This window comes from Cryptomeria japonica, chromosome 10 (assembly GCF_030272615.1).
Source record: "Cryptomeria japonica chromosome 10, Sugi_1.0, whole genome shotgun sequence".
NCBI lineage: Eukaryota > Viridiplantae > Streptophyta > Pinopsida > Cupressales > Cupressaceae > Cryptomeria > Cryptomeria japonica.
This window is the reverse complement of record NC_081414.1, coordinates 883402880-883418809: the sequence shown is the minus strand read 5'-3', so window position 1 is coordinate 883418809 and position 15930 is coordinate 883402880.

Sequence of the window (15930 nt, the reverse complement as noted above, 5' to 3'; positions counted from 1 at the left end):
AGATTTCATTGCATAGGTTTGCATGCATTTGCATTTGTACATGGGTACCTAACATGGCCTAGTAGTTGGGACCCATCTTGCATTGCTTAGTTGCATTGTAGACTTAAGTGCATTCCCCAAAGTTACACTTGACGGGGGGTGTTGGTGTGATTATTTATTCATGCTGGAAATTATTACACCTTACTTAAGTTTACTTAGGTACATGAGTTTCATACTAGTTTTCATATGAGACACTTGGGTGTTTGTGTCACATTGGGATAGTGTGTGTAGGAAAATTTCCACCACTTATTGTGGAGTGATAGTTCCACCTTGGGTGGGTGATCCACCTCATGTGGAATATTTTACTATTTCTCCTACCTGCCACACCTATTTCCTACCTACCCTTATTTCTTATTGAACCACATGTCATGTTTGTGTGCTCACATATCCATATAGCCTTGTCTATATAAGCAGGCTCATATTCATTGTATGAATTAATTGATTGATGATCTAGTTGATCAGTATTTTCATCTTGATAGAATACAATTTATTCCTATCACTATTTTGTCTCTCTATTTTGTACTTTTCATTGTGCTCTTGATCTTGGCAAAATCTCACAATTATGACTACCGGTTTACCGATCTAATCTACCGGTTTTGTGTTCTTCATGACTGAGTACTCAGAACATCATAACTCGCTTATTCCATCAAATATGTTTACGTGGTTCCGATCATAGACTCCATCCAATTTCATGAACATTTATTCCAAACTGCAACACTTAACTCTTTACCAATCTTTTGTACCACTTGCTTGAACATAGCTCTGTCACTGAATATTGGTTCATTGTTTAACTACTTCCACTACCGGTTAAGCTTTACCGGTAGAACTAAATGACTTAGATGACTAACAAAACATGGTTGTCATCAATTACAACACAATACAAGTCATCAATCAACCTATTACATCACCAAAATCATCATCAAGCCAACAAATGCATGCAAACCAAAATGATGTTGACTAATACATAGTCTAGATCTAGACAACCATCGCAAACATGAAACGCATCTAACAATTATGCATCGATCATCTGCAATACACTATAGCATCATGAATGTCGCATAACATGAAGAACATCACTGGATCGTGAAAATATTCAATAACATGCACAACAATCAATGTGGACCACCAATATGCATAGCACATGATCTAGAATCATCCTCAAGCAACATGAATTGCACCATACCAACTACAACAACTCAGATTACAAATAATCATCACAAACATTATATTGGACCTCAAGAACACTCACAAAACTAACTGACAAAAAGAAAGATTTTCTTGCGGACCTCCAAATAATGAACCACTTGAATTGGAGACATACATCAACATCTCAAACACATCCCACACATCTGTAACTAAAGATATTTCAATTCTGGAGCAATACACATGGATTTACCAAAATGTGCAATGTTAAACAACTGAAATATCAACTGCAATACTTGACCACATAACTCAATCAAAACAACATTTGGACCTCTAAAACTTCTGCTGAATAAACTAGAGATACTTATCACAAAACCCATTAGTTTGCATCAGCTCATCTGCAACATACAGGCTAAACCAACTCATTTAATTTGATTGCAACATTAAAGAACCTAAAGGAATATGTTGACATCAACGACAACACATCACTCTATCCAACAATCTCCCCCTTCTGTAGTGATGACAACATGAATGTGAAAAATAATCAATGCAAAGAAAGAATCAACTCTTACCAATCTTCCCCTTTCACCAATAATACAAATCACAAATTTTTGATCACCCCAAATTGCTCCAAGGTTTTTCACACTCCCCCTTTGACATCAATGACAAAGGTATAGCGATCAAAATTCTCTTCCTTTTCAAAAATATGAACACCTGAACCACAACACTGAGTACTCCTCTTAAGTAGCAACCACCACTCATCAATCTGAATCACAAGATATCTTTGTGAAGCTCACTGGATTGATGAAAATCCATGCATCTTAGTTCTCATCATGAGGAGAAATCACCCCTAACTTCTCTTTGAGATACTCAAAAGTATCTTTAAGCAAAGGCTTCGTAAAGATATCTGCAATTTGTTCCTATGTAGATACATACTCCAATCGTACTTCTTTCTCATTCACCTTCTCTCTCAAGAAATGAAACTTGATTGATATATGCTTTGTCTTGGAATACAACAACGTATTCTTAGAGATATTGATATCAAGCTTGAATTATCACAATATATAGCAATAGGCTCATCATAGATAACTCCTATATCCTTCAAATTTTACTTCATCTAAATTACCTAGGTAGAATTGCTATTAGCAGCAATGTATTCATCTCTTGCAGTAGACAAAGAGATAACATTTTGTTTCTTACTCATCCATGAAACCAACTTCTTACCCAAGAAACATGCACCACTAGTAGTACTCTTTTTGTCATCAACATCACCTACGCATTTAGTAGTTGTAAAAGCACTCAAAGTAAAGTCATTATTCTTAGGATACCATAAACCAAAGTCAATTGTCCCTTTCAAATATCTGAATATCCTTTTCACATCAGTAAAATGAGATTCCTTAGGATCAATTTGAGATCTAGCAACAAGACATACAATATTCCTTATATCAGGTCTAGTCTGAGTCAAATACAATAATCCACCAATCATAGATCTATATCTGGTCTTGTTAGCTTTCAAAGAGTCATCTTCTTTTGCCAGCTTACATCTGGTAACCATATGTGTACTAACTAGTTTTGAGTCATTCAAACCAAATTTCTTCAACAATTCCTTCACATACTTGCTTCGAGATATGAAGATACCTAAATCCAACTAAGTAATTTGCAATCCCAAAAAGAATTTCATCTTACCAATCATAGACATCTCAAATTCATTATGCATATCATTAGAAAACTTCTTGCACAAGCAATCATTTCCTCCAAAGATAATGTCATCAATAAAAACTCCAACAATCAAAATGTTATCTTGATCAATCTTGAAATACAAATTATGATCAATGGTACCTTTATTGTATCCAAGATTCATCAAATACTTATCCTAGTGCAGGGCACAGGAAGCCCAAATAAGGAAGATTTTTGCATTTTATTGTGTTTTCAGGTTTTACATTGTAATAAGGATTACCATTGAGCATCCATGGTGTTTTGGACCCATTTGTGTGGTCAAGACATTCTAAGGCCATTTTATAAGCCTAGAATGCTCTTAGTCCACTGGGAACCCTCATATGCACTCAAAAACGTTTTTCTTGTTTTAGGTCTTAGAAATGGTTTGGGAAGTGGTTAAGAGGTCATTTTAGACCCATACCAATGATTAAAACTCATTAGGTTGATCATTTGGAGTCATTTTTAAAAGTTGTCAAAATGTTGCAACAGTTGTCAAAAAAGTTGTCAAAATGCATGACAACTTTTCTCAAATCGGTTCAAGGGCAGTTTGAACGCCCCTAACTGATATGGATCAGTTATTTGGGCATGTAGAGGCCTATTTGAGGTCTCTCCTTCGAAATCCAAGAGGTTGGAAGTCATTGGTATGTAAAAACACCTATTTTCTGCAATAAAAGACTGATTTTCTGAGAAAACTCGAGTTGTACGGCCCGGTACGGATTGGTACGGCCCAATAAATGCCTGAATGAGTTGGAGGACTCAGATACCTTTCCATTGGTGGTGATTTGATCAATTTTGGAGCAGGGACAAGGGAGATATCATCATTTTTTTGCCAGTGACCCGTGACCTAGGGTTTTGGCAGGGTTTTAGATAAAATGTTTCATATCTTGCAGATCCCTCATTGAAATCACTCCATTTTATGGGGTTTGCAAGGTAGGACAATTTATTTTAGTATCCCAAAGCCTCAGGATCTGGAGGAGAGTGCAAGGAGGTGTTTGAAGCAGGTTTAGGCTAAATATCTCTATGTATTTAGCCTGTCCACCACGTGTGAAGAGGGTTTTTTGAAGTTTTCTGCCCAAACATGAGTTTTGTATGATTGGTAAGGGTCCCTTGCAGGTGTACAGACCTCTAAAGGTCACTGCCCACAGCATGAACCCATCCATCTTGCTTTCCAAGTGTTCCTTGCTCAGTTTGGCCAACTAGGCCTGGAAGACTTGTTGAAACTTGAAGGGTGCAGGAGTGTAGTGAGTCTCTGCCCTTTTGGAGGATGATTGAAGACCCTAAGGGGATGCCAAAACACCAAAGATAGAATTGAAAAACCTTAAAACTTTGTTTGAGACCACCCGATTTGAAGAGTGAAGACCTAGTTGCCTCATAGGTCCAAAGGAGCAAATTGAGAAAGGGAGTTTGTAGAATCCAACCAAGGGTGGAGTCATGATGGTCTAGGGCCATATGAAGTGTCCAAACTGAAATTTTTGATCCTAGGAGTGTTTTGAGTCATTTTCCCATTTTGAGCCCTATTGAGGGATTGAAGCCCTGAAGTCAAAAATTGATCAAAGTTGCATTGGTCTTGGTGAGTAGGTTTGATTCAGTGCAGGCCTCTAATTAGGTTTAGGAGTACCTTTGTGACCAACACCAAGTGTATGTGTGGTTGGTTGGGTCCTTGGAGTCACCCTGTTGAACCCCAGAGTAGTTTTGAGTTTGGTCTCACACCTTCAGTTGTGTACTCTGCATCAGGTGGTATCAGAGCCATCTAAGAGATGGGAGATAGAGAAGAAGAGGAGGAAGTCCCTTTAAGGGTGACCAATATTGAATTGGCCAAGATAGTCAGAGAGCAAGCAGCCAAGAACAAAAAGATGGAGGCTGAAATAGAAAAGTTGAAGAGGGAAAAGAGTAAGAAGAAGCAATCAGAAGTTATTTCAGATTCAGATGAGGAGGACCAAGAAGAAGAAAGTTCCATGGAAGAGCCATTAAGAGGCATGTCTGAAAGACAATTCATAGATGCTCTTGGAAAGTTGAGTAGGAAGGACACTAAGGTGTACTTACCTATGTTTCCTAGAAAAATGAACCCTGAAGAATGCCTTGAGTGGATTGAGGCAATGGAAAACTACTTTGAATGTGAAGAAGTGTCTAAAAATCAGAAAGTGAGGATTGGGAAGTCAAGAATGAAGGGGGCAGCCCTTAGTTGGTGGAATTTCATCCAAAATGAGAGGATAGAGGAAGACAAACAACCTATATCAACCTGGAGGAAGATGGTGCTTGAAATCAAGAAACAATTTGTCCCTGAAGATTATGAAGTCAGTTTGCATAAGAAATTACAAAACTTGAAACAAAAGGACATGGATGTGAGCACGTACACTGAGGAGTTTCACAAAATGACCTTGAAGGCCAAGGTACCTGAAAATGAAAAACAAAAACTTGCAAGGTATCTTAATGGCCTCAAATTCTCCATCCAAGATGAACTAAGTCTCTTTAACCCTGAGACAGTTCATAAGTGTTTCCAAATGGCATTGAGGATTGAGGAGAAACAAAAAAGGAGACATGATGCAAGCAGCAGCAGAGGAAGAGGAAATCAGAACTTTAGGGGAAGGGGCAGATTTCAAAACAGAGATTTCTTCCCTAAAAATTATGATAGCAGATCACAAGAGGGCAGCCAAGGACAAGTAGAAAGAAATAACACCAACCAAGGTCAGTTTAGAGGAAGAGGCAATGGTAGAGGAAGAGGTGGAGGAAGAGGTTCCAGCATGTTTACTGGAAGGTGTTTTTCTTGCAATCAGATTGGACATCAATCTTATGGTGTCCAGAAAAGATGGGAAACACTGCTGCAAACCAGAAAGAAAGGAGGATACAACTCCTCAATGAAGAAGATTGTCAAAGCACCTCCAGTTATCACACCACCTCCTCTAAGCCAGCAGCACCTGAGAGTGGAGAATGCCTCATGTTCAATAGATCACTCATCATGTCGGTCACACAAGAGCAGCCCCAAAGAAACAACTTATTTAGAACCACTTGCAAGGTAAAAGGAAAAGTTTGTAAGGTCATTGTTGATTCAGGTTCTTCTAAAAATTTGGTTTCTAATGAAATGGTGAATAAGTTAGGATTGGAAAGGATACCCCATCCTAATCCATATAGAGTCTTTTGGCTAACCAAGGAACAACAAATTTTGGTGAAAGAGCAATGTTGGGTTGAATTCAAGATAGGTGAGTATAATGATCAGGTTCTTTGTGAGATAGTAGATATGGATGCATGCCATCTTCTCCTTGGAAGGCCTTGGCAACATGACACAAATGCTCAGCATGATGGTAAGAAAAATGTGATTTATTTGACAAAGAATGGTGAAATGTTTACTATGACTCCTTTGATTGATGATTGTAAAGAAAAGGTCATTTCTAGTTCAGTTATGTTGATAGGAGAAAAAGAGTTTTTGGCTAACCTCAAGGAAGAAAAGGTGCCATGTTTTGCAGTAGTTCTCAAGCCCAAGGAGGTGAATCCTAAGAAAGCCAAAGGGCAGCAACCTCTTAGGAAGGTTGGACCAAAGGAAGTGGAAGGAATGTTGGAGATGTTTCAGGATGTGATAGCCAATGAGGAAAAAGATACCCTTCCACCAAAGAGGGAGATTAGTCATTGCATTGATCTCATCCCTAGATCCACCCTACCAAACCAAGCAGCCTACAAGCCTACACCAGAGCAAAATGAGGAAGTAGCAAGGCAAATCCAAGACTTGTTGGATAGAGGGCTCATAAGGAGGAGTATTAGCCCATGTGCAGTACCTGCAGTGCTTGCACCAAAGAAAGAAGGCACATGGAGACTATGCACTGATTCTAGGGCCATCAACAAAATCACTATCAGGTATAGGTTTCCAATGCCTAGAATAGAAGATTTAATGGATTGCTTGGGTAGGGCTAATTTTTTCACTAAGATGGATCTAAAAAGTGGATATCACCAGATTAGGATAAGGGAAGGGGATGAATGGAAAACTGCTTTCAAAACCAATGAAGGGCTATTTGAGTGGGTTGTGATGCCTTTTGGTTTGTCAAATGCACCAAGCACCTTCATGAGATTGATGGATGAGGTGCTAAAACCTTTCCTTAACAAATTTGTGGTTGTATATTTGGATGATATACTGGTTTTTAGTGGCAGCAAGGAAGAACACCTAATGCATATCCAACAGGTACTCAAGAGGCTTCAAGAGGAGAGGTTGAAAATCAATCTTGAAAAATGTGTTTTCTTGCAGGAAGAATTGATATTCTTGGGGTTTGTCATCTCTAAGGGCAGTCTCAAAATGGACCCAAGCAAGGTAGAAGCCATACTCAATTGGCCTACCCCTACTACCGCCTCTGAGGTAAGAAGTTTCCATGGGTTGTGCAGTTTTTATAGAAAGTTTATTAAGGGGTTTAGTGGTATTTGTGCTCCACTTATTGACACCATAAAGGGGGGCAAGAAATGTGTGTTTGTATGGACAACTGAAGCCAATCAAGCTTTTGAGTCATTAAAAAGGAAAATATCAGAACAACCGGTCCTAGTTCTTCCTGATTTTGAGAAGGTTTTTGTAGTAGAATGTGATGCAAGTAAGAGGGCTGTTGGGGGAGTTTTGAGTCAAGATGGAAGACCTGTAGCTTTCTTTAGTGAGAAGCTAAATGAAGCAAAACAAAACTATTCCACCTATGACCTAGAGTTATATGCTATGGTTCAATCATTGAGGAAATGGAGGCACTATTTGTTACCAAAAGAATTCATTGTTTTTACTGATAATCATGCTCTCAGCTTTTTGAACAGGCAGCAAAAGTTGAATCACAAACATATCAAGTGGATGGAGTACATACAAGCCTACACCTTCTCAATAAAGCACAAGAAAGGAGTGGTAAACAAGGTGGCTGATGCACTAAGTAGGAGAAATCTGATTGTACAAACCATTCAGTTGGAAAGTACAGGTATTCATGCCATCAAGGATCAGTATGAAGAGGATGAAGACTTCAAAGAGCCTTACCAAGCTTGCCAAGCCTTGACAGGGAGGTATAATTCTGATTTTTCTGATTATTTGCTACAAGATGGATATCTTTTTAAGGGCAGCATGTTATGCATTCCAAGGGGGTCTGTTAGAGAGAATATCATCAAAGAAAAGCATTGTGGCAGCATGTCAGGTCACTTTGGTATTGATAAGACCCTAGAGTTGGTTAGGAGGTACTATTTTTGGCCTAGGTTGCCAACCGATGTAAGAAAATTTGTGGAAACTTGTCAAATCTGTCAAAGGGCAAAGGGTCACACATCAAATGCAGGTCTATACACTCCTCTACCCATCCCCTCAAAGCCTTGGGACTCCATCAGCATGGACTTTGTACTTGGGTTACCTAGGACCAAGAATGGGCATGATAGCATCTTTGTAGTTGTTGATAGGTTCTCCAAAATGGCCCATTTCATACCATGTAAAACCACACATGATGCCTCACACATCGCAGGTCTTTTCTTCAAGGAAATAGTCAGGTTACATGGTTTACCTTTATCCATCATCTCAGATAGAGACCCCAAGTTCATAGGTCACTTTTGGAGGACCCTTTGGAAGAGACTAGGCACAAACTTGTCTTTATCTTCTGCCTATCACCCTCAATCTGATGGACAAATTGAGGTAATCAATAGGTCCCTTGGTAACCTCCTAAGATGCCTCACAAAGGAGCAAGATGCTAGTTGGGATTCTATATTGGCTCAGGCAAAATTTTCTTACAATGACACTGTTAACAGGAGCACCGGCCTATCTCCTTTCCAAATTGTATATGGCACTCATCCAAGAGGTATTTTGGAGTTGAGAGAGGTAAAAGGGATGGACAACACCAGTGCATTGGCTGAAGACTTTGTTCAAGTCATGAAAGATGTCCATGAGCAAGTAAGACAAAAACTACTCTCCACCTCTCAAAAGTACAAACTAAATGCTGATAAGAAAAGGAGAGATCTACAGTTTAAAGAAGGTGATTTGGTCATGGTCCCATCTGAAGAAGGAGAGGCTCCCTGCAGGTAACACACCAAACTACTCATGAAGAAGATTGGGCCTTGTAAAGTGCTCAAGAAATGTGGAGAGAATGCATACAAAATTAGTCTTCCAGAGGGCATTGCTTTATCTCCTATCTTCAATGTTTCAGACCTGTATCTTTACAAAGGAGATGATTCTCAGACTGCTGTAGATGCACATCAAATTGATCAGACACTTCAGGACCTGATTCCTTCACCCTCCAATCAGATTGAGTGTATTTTGGATACCCGGGTGAATAAACACACTAGGAGGCATACATATTATGACTATTTGGTAAAGTGGCTTAACAAACCTTAGGAGGATGCCACTTGGATGAGCAGGGCAGACATTGAAAAGGCAGGTTTCACATTTGACAACATTCCTAACTCAAGAGACTTGAGTTCAGTTTGACTGTGGGTGTATGGTGCAGAGCACAGGACCTAGAAAGCCCAAATAAGGAAGATTTTTGCATTTTATTGTGTTTTCAGGTTTTACATTGTAATAAGGATTACCATTGAGCATCCATGGTGTTTTGGACCCATTTGTGTGGTCAAGACATTCTAAGGCCATTTTATAAGCCTAGAATGCTCTTAGTCCACTGGGAACCCTCATATGCACTCAAAAACGTTTTTCTTGTTTTAGGTCTTAGAAATGGTTTGGGAAGTGGTTAAGAGGTCATTTTAGACCCATACCAATGATTAAAACTCATTAGGTTGATCATTTGGAGTCATTTTTAAAAGTTGTCAAAATGTTGCAAAAGTTGTCAAAAAAGTTGTCAAAATCCATGACAACTTTTCTCAAATCGGTTCAAGGGCAGTTTGAACGCCCCTAACTGATATGGATCAGTTATTTGGGCATGTAGAGGCCTATTTGAGGTCTCTCCTTCGAAATCCAAGAGGTTGGAAGTCATTGGTATGTAAAAACACCTATTTTCTGCAATAAAAGACTGATTTTCTGAGAAAACTCGAGTTGTACGGCCCGGTATGGATTGGTACGGCCCAATAAATGCCTGAATGAGTTGGAGGACTCAGATACCTTTCCATTGGTGGTGATTTGATCAATTTTGGAGCAGGGACAAGGGAGATATCATCATTTTTTTGCCAGTGACCCGTGACCTAGGGTTTTGGCAGGGTTTTAGATAAAATGTTTCATATCTTGCAGATCCCTCATTGAAATCACTCCATTTTATGGGGTTTGCAAGGTAGGACAATTTATTTTAGTATCCCAAAGCCTCAGGATCTGGAGGAGAGTGCAAGGAGGTGTTTGAAGTAGGTTTAGGCTAAATATCTCTATGTATTTAGCCTGTCCACCACGTGTGAAGAGGGTTTTTTGAAGTTTTCTGCCCAAACATGAGTTTTGTATGATTGGTAAGGGTCCCTTGCAGGTTTACAGACCTCTAAAGGTCACTGCCCACAGCATGAACCCATCCATCTTGCTTTCCAAGTGTTCCTTGCTCAGTTTGGCCAACTAGGCCTGGAAGACTTGTTGAAACTTGAAGGGTGCAGGAGTGTAGTGAGTCTCTGCCCTTTTGGAGGATGATTGAAGACCCTAAGGGGATGCCAAAACACCAAAGATAGAATTGAAAAACCTTAAAACTTTGTTTGAGACCACCCGATTTGAAGAGTGAAGACCTAGTTGCCTCATAGGTCCAAAGGAGCAAATTGAGAAAGGGAGTTTGTAGAATCCAACCAAGGGTGGAGTCATGATGGTCTAGGGCCATATGAAGTGTCCAAACTGAAATTTTTGATCCTAGGAGTGTTTTGAGTCATTTTCCCATTTTGAGCCCTATTGAGGGATTGAAGCCCTGAAGTCAAAAATTGATCAAAGTTGCATTGGTCTTGGTGAGTAGGTTTGATTCAGTGCAGGCCTCTAGTCAGGTTTAGGAGTACCTTTGTGACCAACACCAAGTGTATGTGTGGTTGGTTGGGTCCTTGGAGTCACCCTGTTGAACCCCAGAGTAGTTTTGAGTTTGGTCTCACACCTTCAGTTGTGTACTCTGCATCAAGTGGTATCAGAGCCATCTAAGAGATGGGAGATAGAGAAGAAGAGGAGGAAGTCCCTTTAAGGGTGACCAATATTGAATTGGCCAAGATAGTCAGAGAGCAAGCAGCCAAGAACAAAAAGATGGAGGCTGAAATAGAAAAGTTGAAGAGGGAAAAGAGTAAGAAGAAGCAATCAGAAGTTATTTCAGATTCAGATGAGGAGGACCAAGAAGAAGAAAGGTCCATGGAAGAGCCATTAAGAGGCATGTCTTAAAGACAATTCATAGATGCTCTTGGAAGGTTGAGTAGGAAGGACACTAAGGTGTACTTACCTATGTTTCCTAGAAAAATGACCCCTGAAGAATGCCTTGAGTGGATTGAGGCAATGGAAAACTACTTTGAATGTGAAGAAGTGTCTAAAAATTAGAAAGTGAGGATTGGGAAGTCAAGAATGAAGGGGGCAGCCCTTAGTTGGTGGAATTTCATCCAAAATGAGAGGATAGAGGAAGACAAACAACCTATATCAACCTGGAGGAAGATGGTGCTTGAAATCAAGAAACAATTTGTCCCTGAAGATTATGAAGTCAGTTTGCATAAGAAATTACAAAACTTGAAACAAAAGGACATGGATGTGAGCACGTACACTGAGGAGTTTCACAAAATGACCTTGAAGGCCAAGGTACCTGAAAATGAAAAACAAAAACTTGCAAGGTATCTTAATGGCCTCAAATTCTCCATCCAAGATGAACTAAGTCTCTTTAACCCTGAGACAGTTCATAAGTGTTTCCAAATGGCATTGAGGATTGAGGAGAAACAAAAAAGGAGACATGATGCAAGCAGCAGCAGAGGAAGAGGAAATCAGAACTTTAGGGGAAGGGGCAGATTTCAAAACAGAGATTTCTTCCCTAAAAATTATGACAGCAGATCACAAGAGGGCAGCCAAGGACAAGTAGAAAGAAATAACACCAACCAAGGTCAGTTTAGAGGAAGAGGCAATGGTAGAGGAAGAGGTGGAGGAAGAGGTTCCAGCATGTTTACTGGAAGGTGTTTTTCTTGCAATCAGATTGGACATCAATCTTTTAGGTGTCCAGAAAAGATGGGAAACACTGCTGCAAACCAGAAAGAAAGGAGGATACAACTCCTCAATGAAGAAGATTGTCAAAGCACCTCCAGTTATCACTTCACCTCCTCTAAGCCAGCAGCACCTGAGAGTGGAGAATGCCTCATGTTCAATAGATCACTCATCATGTCGGTCACACAAGAACAGCCCCAAAGAAACAACTTATTTAGAACCACTTGCAAGGTAAAAGGAAAAGTTTGTAAGGTCATTGTTGATTCAGGTTCTTCTAAAAATTTGGTTTCTAATGAAATGGTGAATAAGTTAGGATTGGAAAGGATACCCCATCCTAATCCATATAGAGTCTTTTGGCTAACCAAGGAACAACAAATTTTGGTGAAAGAGCAATGTTGGGTTGAATTCAAGATAGGTGAGTATAATGATCAGGTTCTTTGTGAGATAGTAGATATGGATGCATGCCATCTTCTCCTTGGAAGGCCTTGGCAACATGACACAAATGCTCAGCATGATGGTAAGAAAAATGTGATTTATTTGACAAAGAATGGTGAAATGTTTACTATGACTCCTTTGATTGATGATTGTAAAGAAAAGGTCATTTCTAGTTCAGTTATGTTGATAGGAGAAAAAGAGTTTTTGGCTAACCTCAAGGAAGAAAAGGTGCCATGTTTTGCAGTAGTTCTCAAGCCCAAGGAGGTGAATCCTAAGAAAGCCAAAGGGCAGCAACCTCTTAGGAAGGTTGGACCAAAGGAAGTGGAAGGAATGTTGGAGATGTTTCAGGATGTGATAGCCAATGAGGAAAAAGATACCCTTCCACCAAAGAGGGAGATTAGTCATTGCATTGATCTCATCCCTAGATCCACCCTACCAAACCAAGCAGCCTACAAGCCTACACCAGAGCAAAATGAGGAAGTAGCAAGGCAAATCCAAGACTTGTTGGATAGAGGGCTCATAAGGAGGAGTATTAGCCCATGTGCAGTACCTGCAGTGCTTGCACCAAAGAAAGAAGGCACGTGGAGACTATGCACTGATTCTAGGGCCATCAACAAAATCACTATCAGGTATAGGTTTCCAATGCCTAGAATAGAAGATTTAATGGATTGCTTGGGTAGGGCTAAGTTTTTCACTAAGATGGATCTAAAAAGTGGATATCACCAGATTAGGATAAGGGAAGGGGATGAATGGAAAACTGCTTTCAAAACCAATGAAGGGCTATTTGAGTGGGTTGTGATGCCTTTTGGTTTGTCAAATGCACCAAGCACCTTCATGAGATTGATGGATGAGGTGCTAAAACCTTTCCTTAACAAATTTGTGGTTGTATATTTGGATGATATACTGGTTTTTAGTGGCAGCAAGGAAGAACACCTAATGCATATCCAACAGGTACTCAAGAGGCTTCAAGAGGAGAGGTTGAAAATCAATCTTGAAAAATGTGTTTTCTTGCAGGAAGAATTGATATTCTTGGGGTTTGTCATCTCTAAGGGCAGTCTCAAAATGGACCCAAGCAAGGTAGAAGCCATACTCAATTGGCCTACCCCTACTACCGCCTCTGAGGTAAGAAGTTTCCATGGGTTGTGCAGTTTTTATAGAAAGTTTATTAAGGGGTTTAGTGGTATTTGTGCTCCACTTATTGACACCATAAAGGGGGGAAAGAAATGTGTGTTTGTATGGACAACTGAAGCCAATCAAGCTTTTGAGTCATTAAAAAGGAAAATATCAGAACAACCGGTCCTAGTTCTTCCTGATTTTGAGAAGGTTTTTGTAGTAGAATGTGATGCAAGTAAGAGGGCTGTTGGGGGAGTTTTGAGTCAAGATGGAAGACCTGTAGCTTTCTTTAGTGAGAAGCTAAATGAAGCAAAACAAAACTATTCCACCTATGACCTAGAGTTATATGCTATGGTTCAATCATTGAGGAAATGGAGGCACTATTTGTTACCAAAAGAATTCATTGTTTTTACTGATAATCATGCTCTCATCTTTTTGAACAGGCAGCAAAAGTTGAATCACAAACATATCAAGTGGATGGAGTACATACAAGCCTACACCTTCTCAATAAAGCACAAGAAAGGAGTGGTAAACAAGGTGGCTGATGCACTAAGTAGGAGAAATCTGATTGTACAAACCATTTAGTTGGAAAGTACAGGTATTCATGCCATCAAGGATCAGTATGAAGAGGATGAAGACTTCAAAGAGCCTTACCAAGCTTGCCAAGCCTTGACAGGGAGGTATAATTCTGATTTTTCTGATTATTTTCTACAAGATGGATATCTTTTTAAGGGCAGCATGTTATGCATTCCAAGGGGGTCTGTTAGAGAGAATATCATCAAAGAAAAGCATTGTGGCAGCATGTCAGGTCACTTTGGTATTGATAAGACCCTAGAGTTGGTTAGGAGGTACTATTTTTGGCCTAGGTTGCCAACCGATGTAAGAAAATTTGTGGAAACTTGTCAAATCTGTCAAAGGGCAAAGGGTCACACATCAAATGCAGGTCTATACACTCCTCTACCCATCCCCTCAAAGCCTTGGGACTCCATCAGCATGGACTTTGTACTTGGGTTACCTAGGACCAAGAATGGGCATGATAGCATCTTTGTAGTTGTTGATAGGTTCTCCAAAATGGCCCATTTCATACCATGTAAAACCACACATGATGCCTCACACATCGCAGGTCTTTTCTTCAAGGAAATAGTCAGGTTACATGGTTTACCTTTATCCATCATCTCAGATAGAGACCCCAAGTTCATAGGTCACTTTTGGAGGACCCTTTGGAAGAGACTAGGCACAAACTTGTCTTTATCTTCTGCCTATCACCCTCAATCGGATGGACAAATTGAGGTAATCAATAGGTCCCTTGGTAACCTCCTAAGATGCCTCACAAAGGAGCAAGATGCTAGTTGGGATTCTATATTGGCTCAGGCAAAATTTTCTTACAATGACACTGTTAACAGGAGCACCGGCCTATCTCCTTTCCAAATTGTATATGGCACTCATCCAAGAGGTATTTTGGAGTTGAGAGAGGTAAAAGGGATGGACAACACCAGTGCATTGGCTGAAGACTTTGTTCAAGTCATGAAAGATGTCCATGAGCAAGTAAGACAAAAACTACTCTCCACCTCTCAAAAGTACAAACTAAATGCTGATAAGAAAAGGAGAGATCTACAGTTTAAAGAAGGTGATTTGGTCATGGTCCCATCTGAAGAAGGAGAGGCTCCCTGCAGGTAACACACCAAACTACTCATGAAGAAGATTGGGCCTTGTAAAGTGCTCAAGAAATGTGGAGAGAATGCATACAAAATTAGTCTTCCAGAGGGCATTGCTTTATCTCCTATCTTCAATGTTTCAGACCTGTATCTTTACAAAGGAGATGATTCTCAAACTGCTGTAGATGCACATCAAACTGATCAGACACTTCAGGACCTGATTCCTTCACCCTCCAATCAGATTGAGTGTATTTTGGATACCCGGGTGAATAAACACACTAGGAGGCATACATATTATGACTATTTGGTAAAGTGGCTTAACAAACCTTAGGAGGATGCCACTTGGATGAGCAGGGCAGACATTGAAAAGGCAGGTTTCACATTTGACAACATTCCTAACTCAAGAGACTTGAGTTCAGTTTGACTGTGGGTGTATGGTGCAGGGCACAGGACCTAGAAAGCCCAAATAAGGAAGATTTTTGCATTTTATTGTGTTTTCAGGTTTTACATTGTAATAAGGATTACCATTGAGCATCCATGGTGTTTTGGACCCATTTGTGTGGTCAAGACATTCTAAGGCCATTTTATAAGCCTAGAATGCTCTTAGTCCACTGGGAACCCTCATATGCACTCAAAAACGTTTTTCTTGTTTTAGGTCTTAGAAATGGTTTGGGAAGTGGTTAAGAGGTCATTTTAGACCCATACCAATGATTAAAACTCATTAGGTTGATCATTTGGAGTCATTTTTAAAAGTTGTCAAAATGTTGCAAAAGTTGT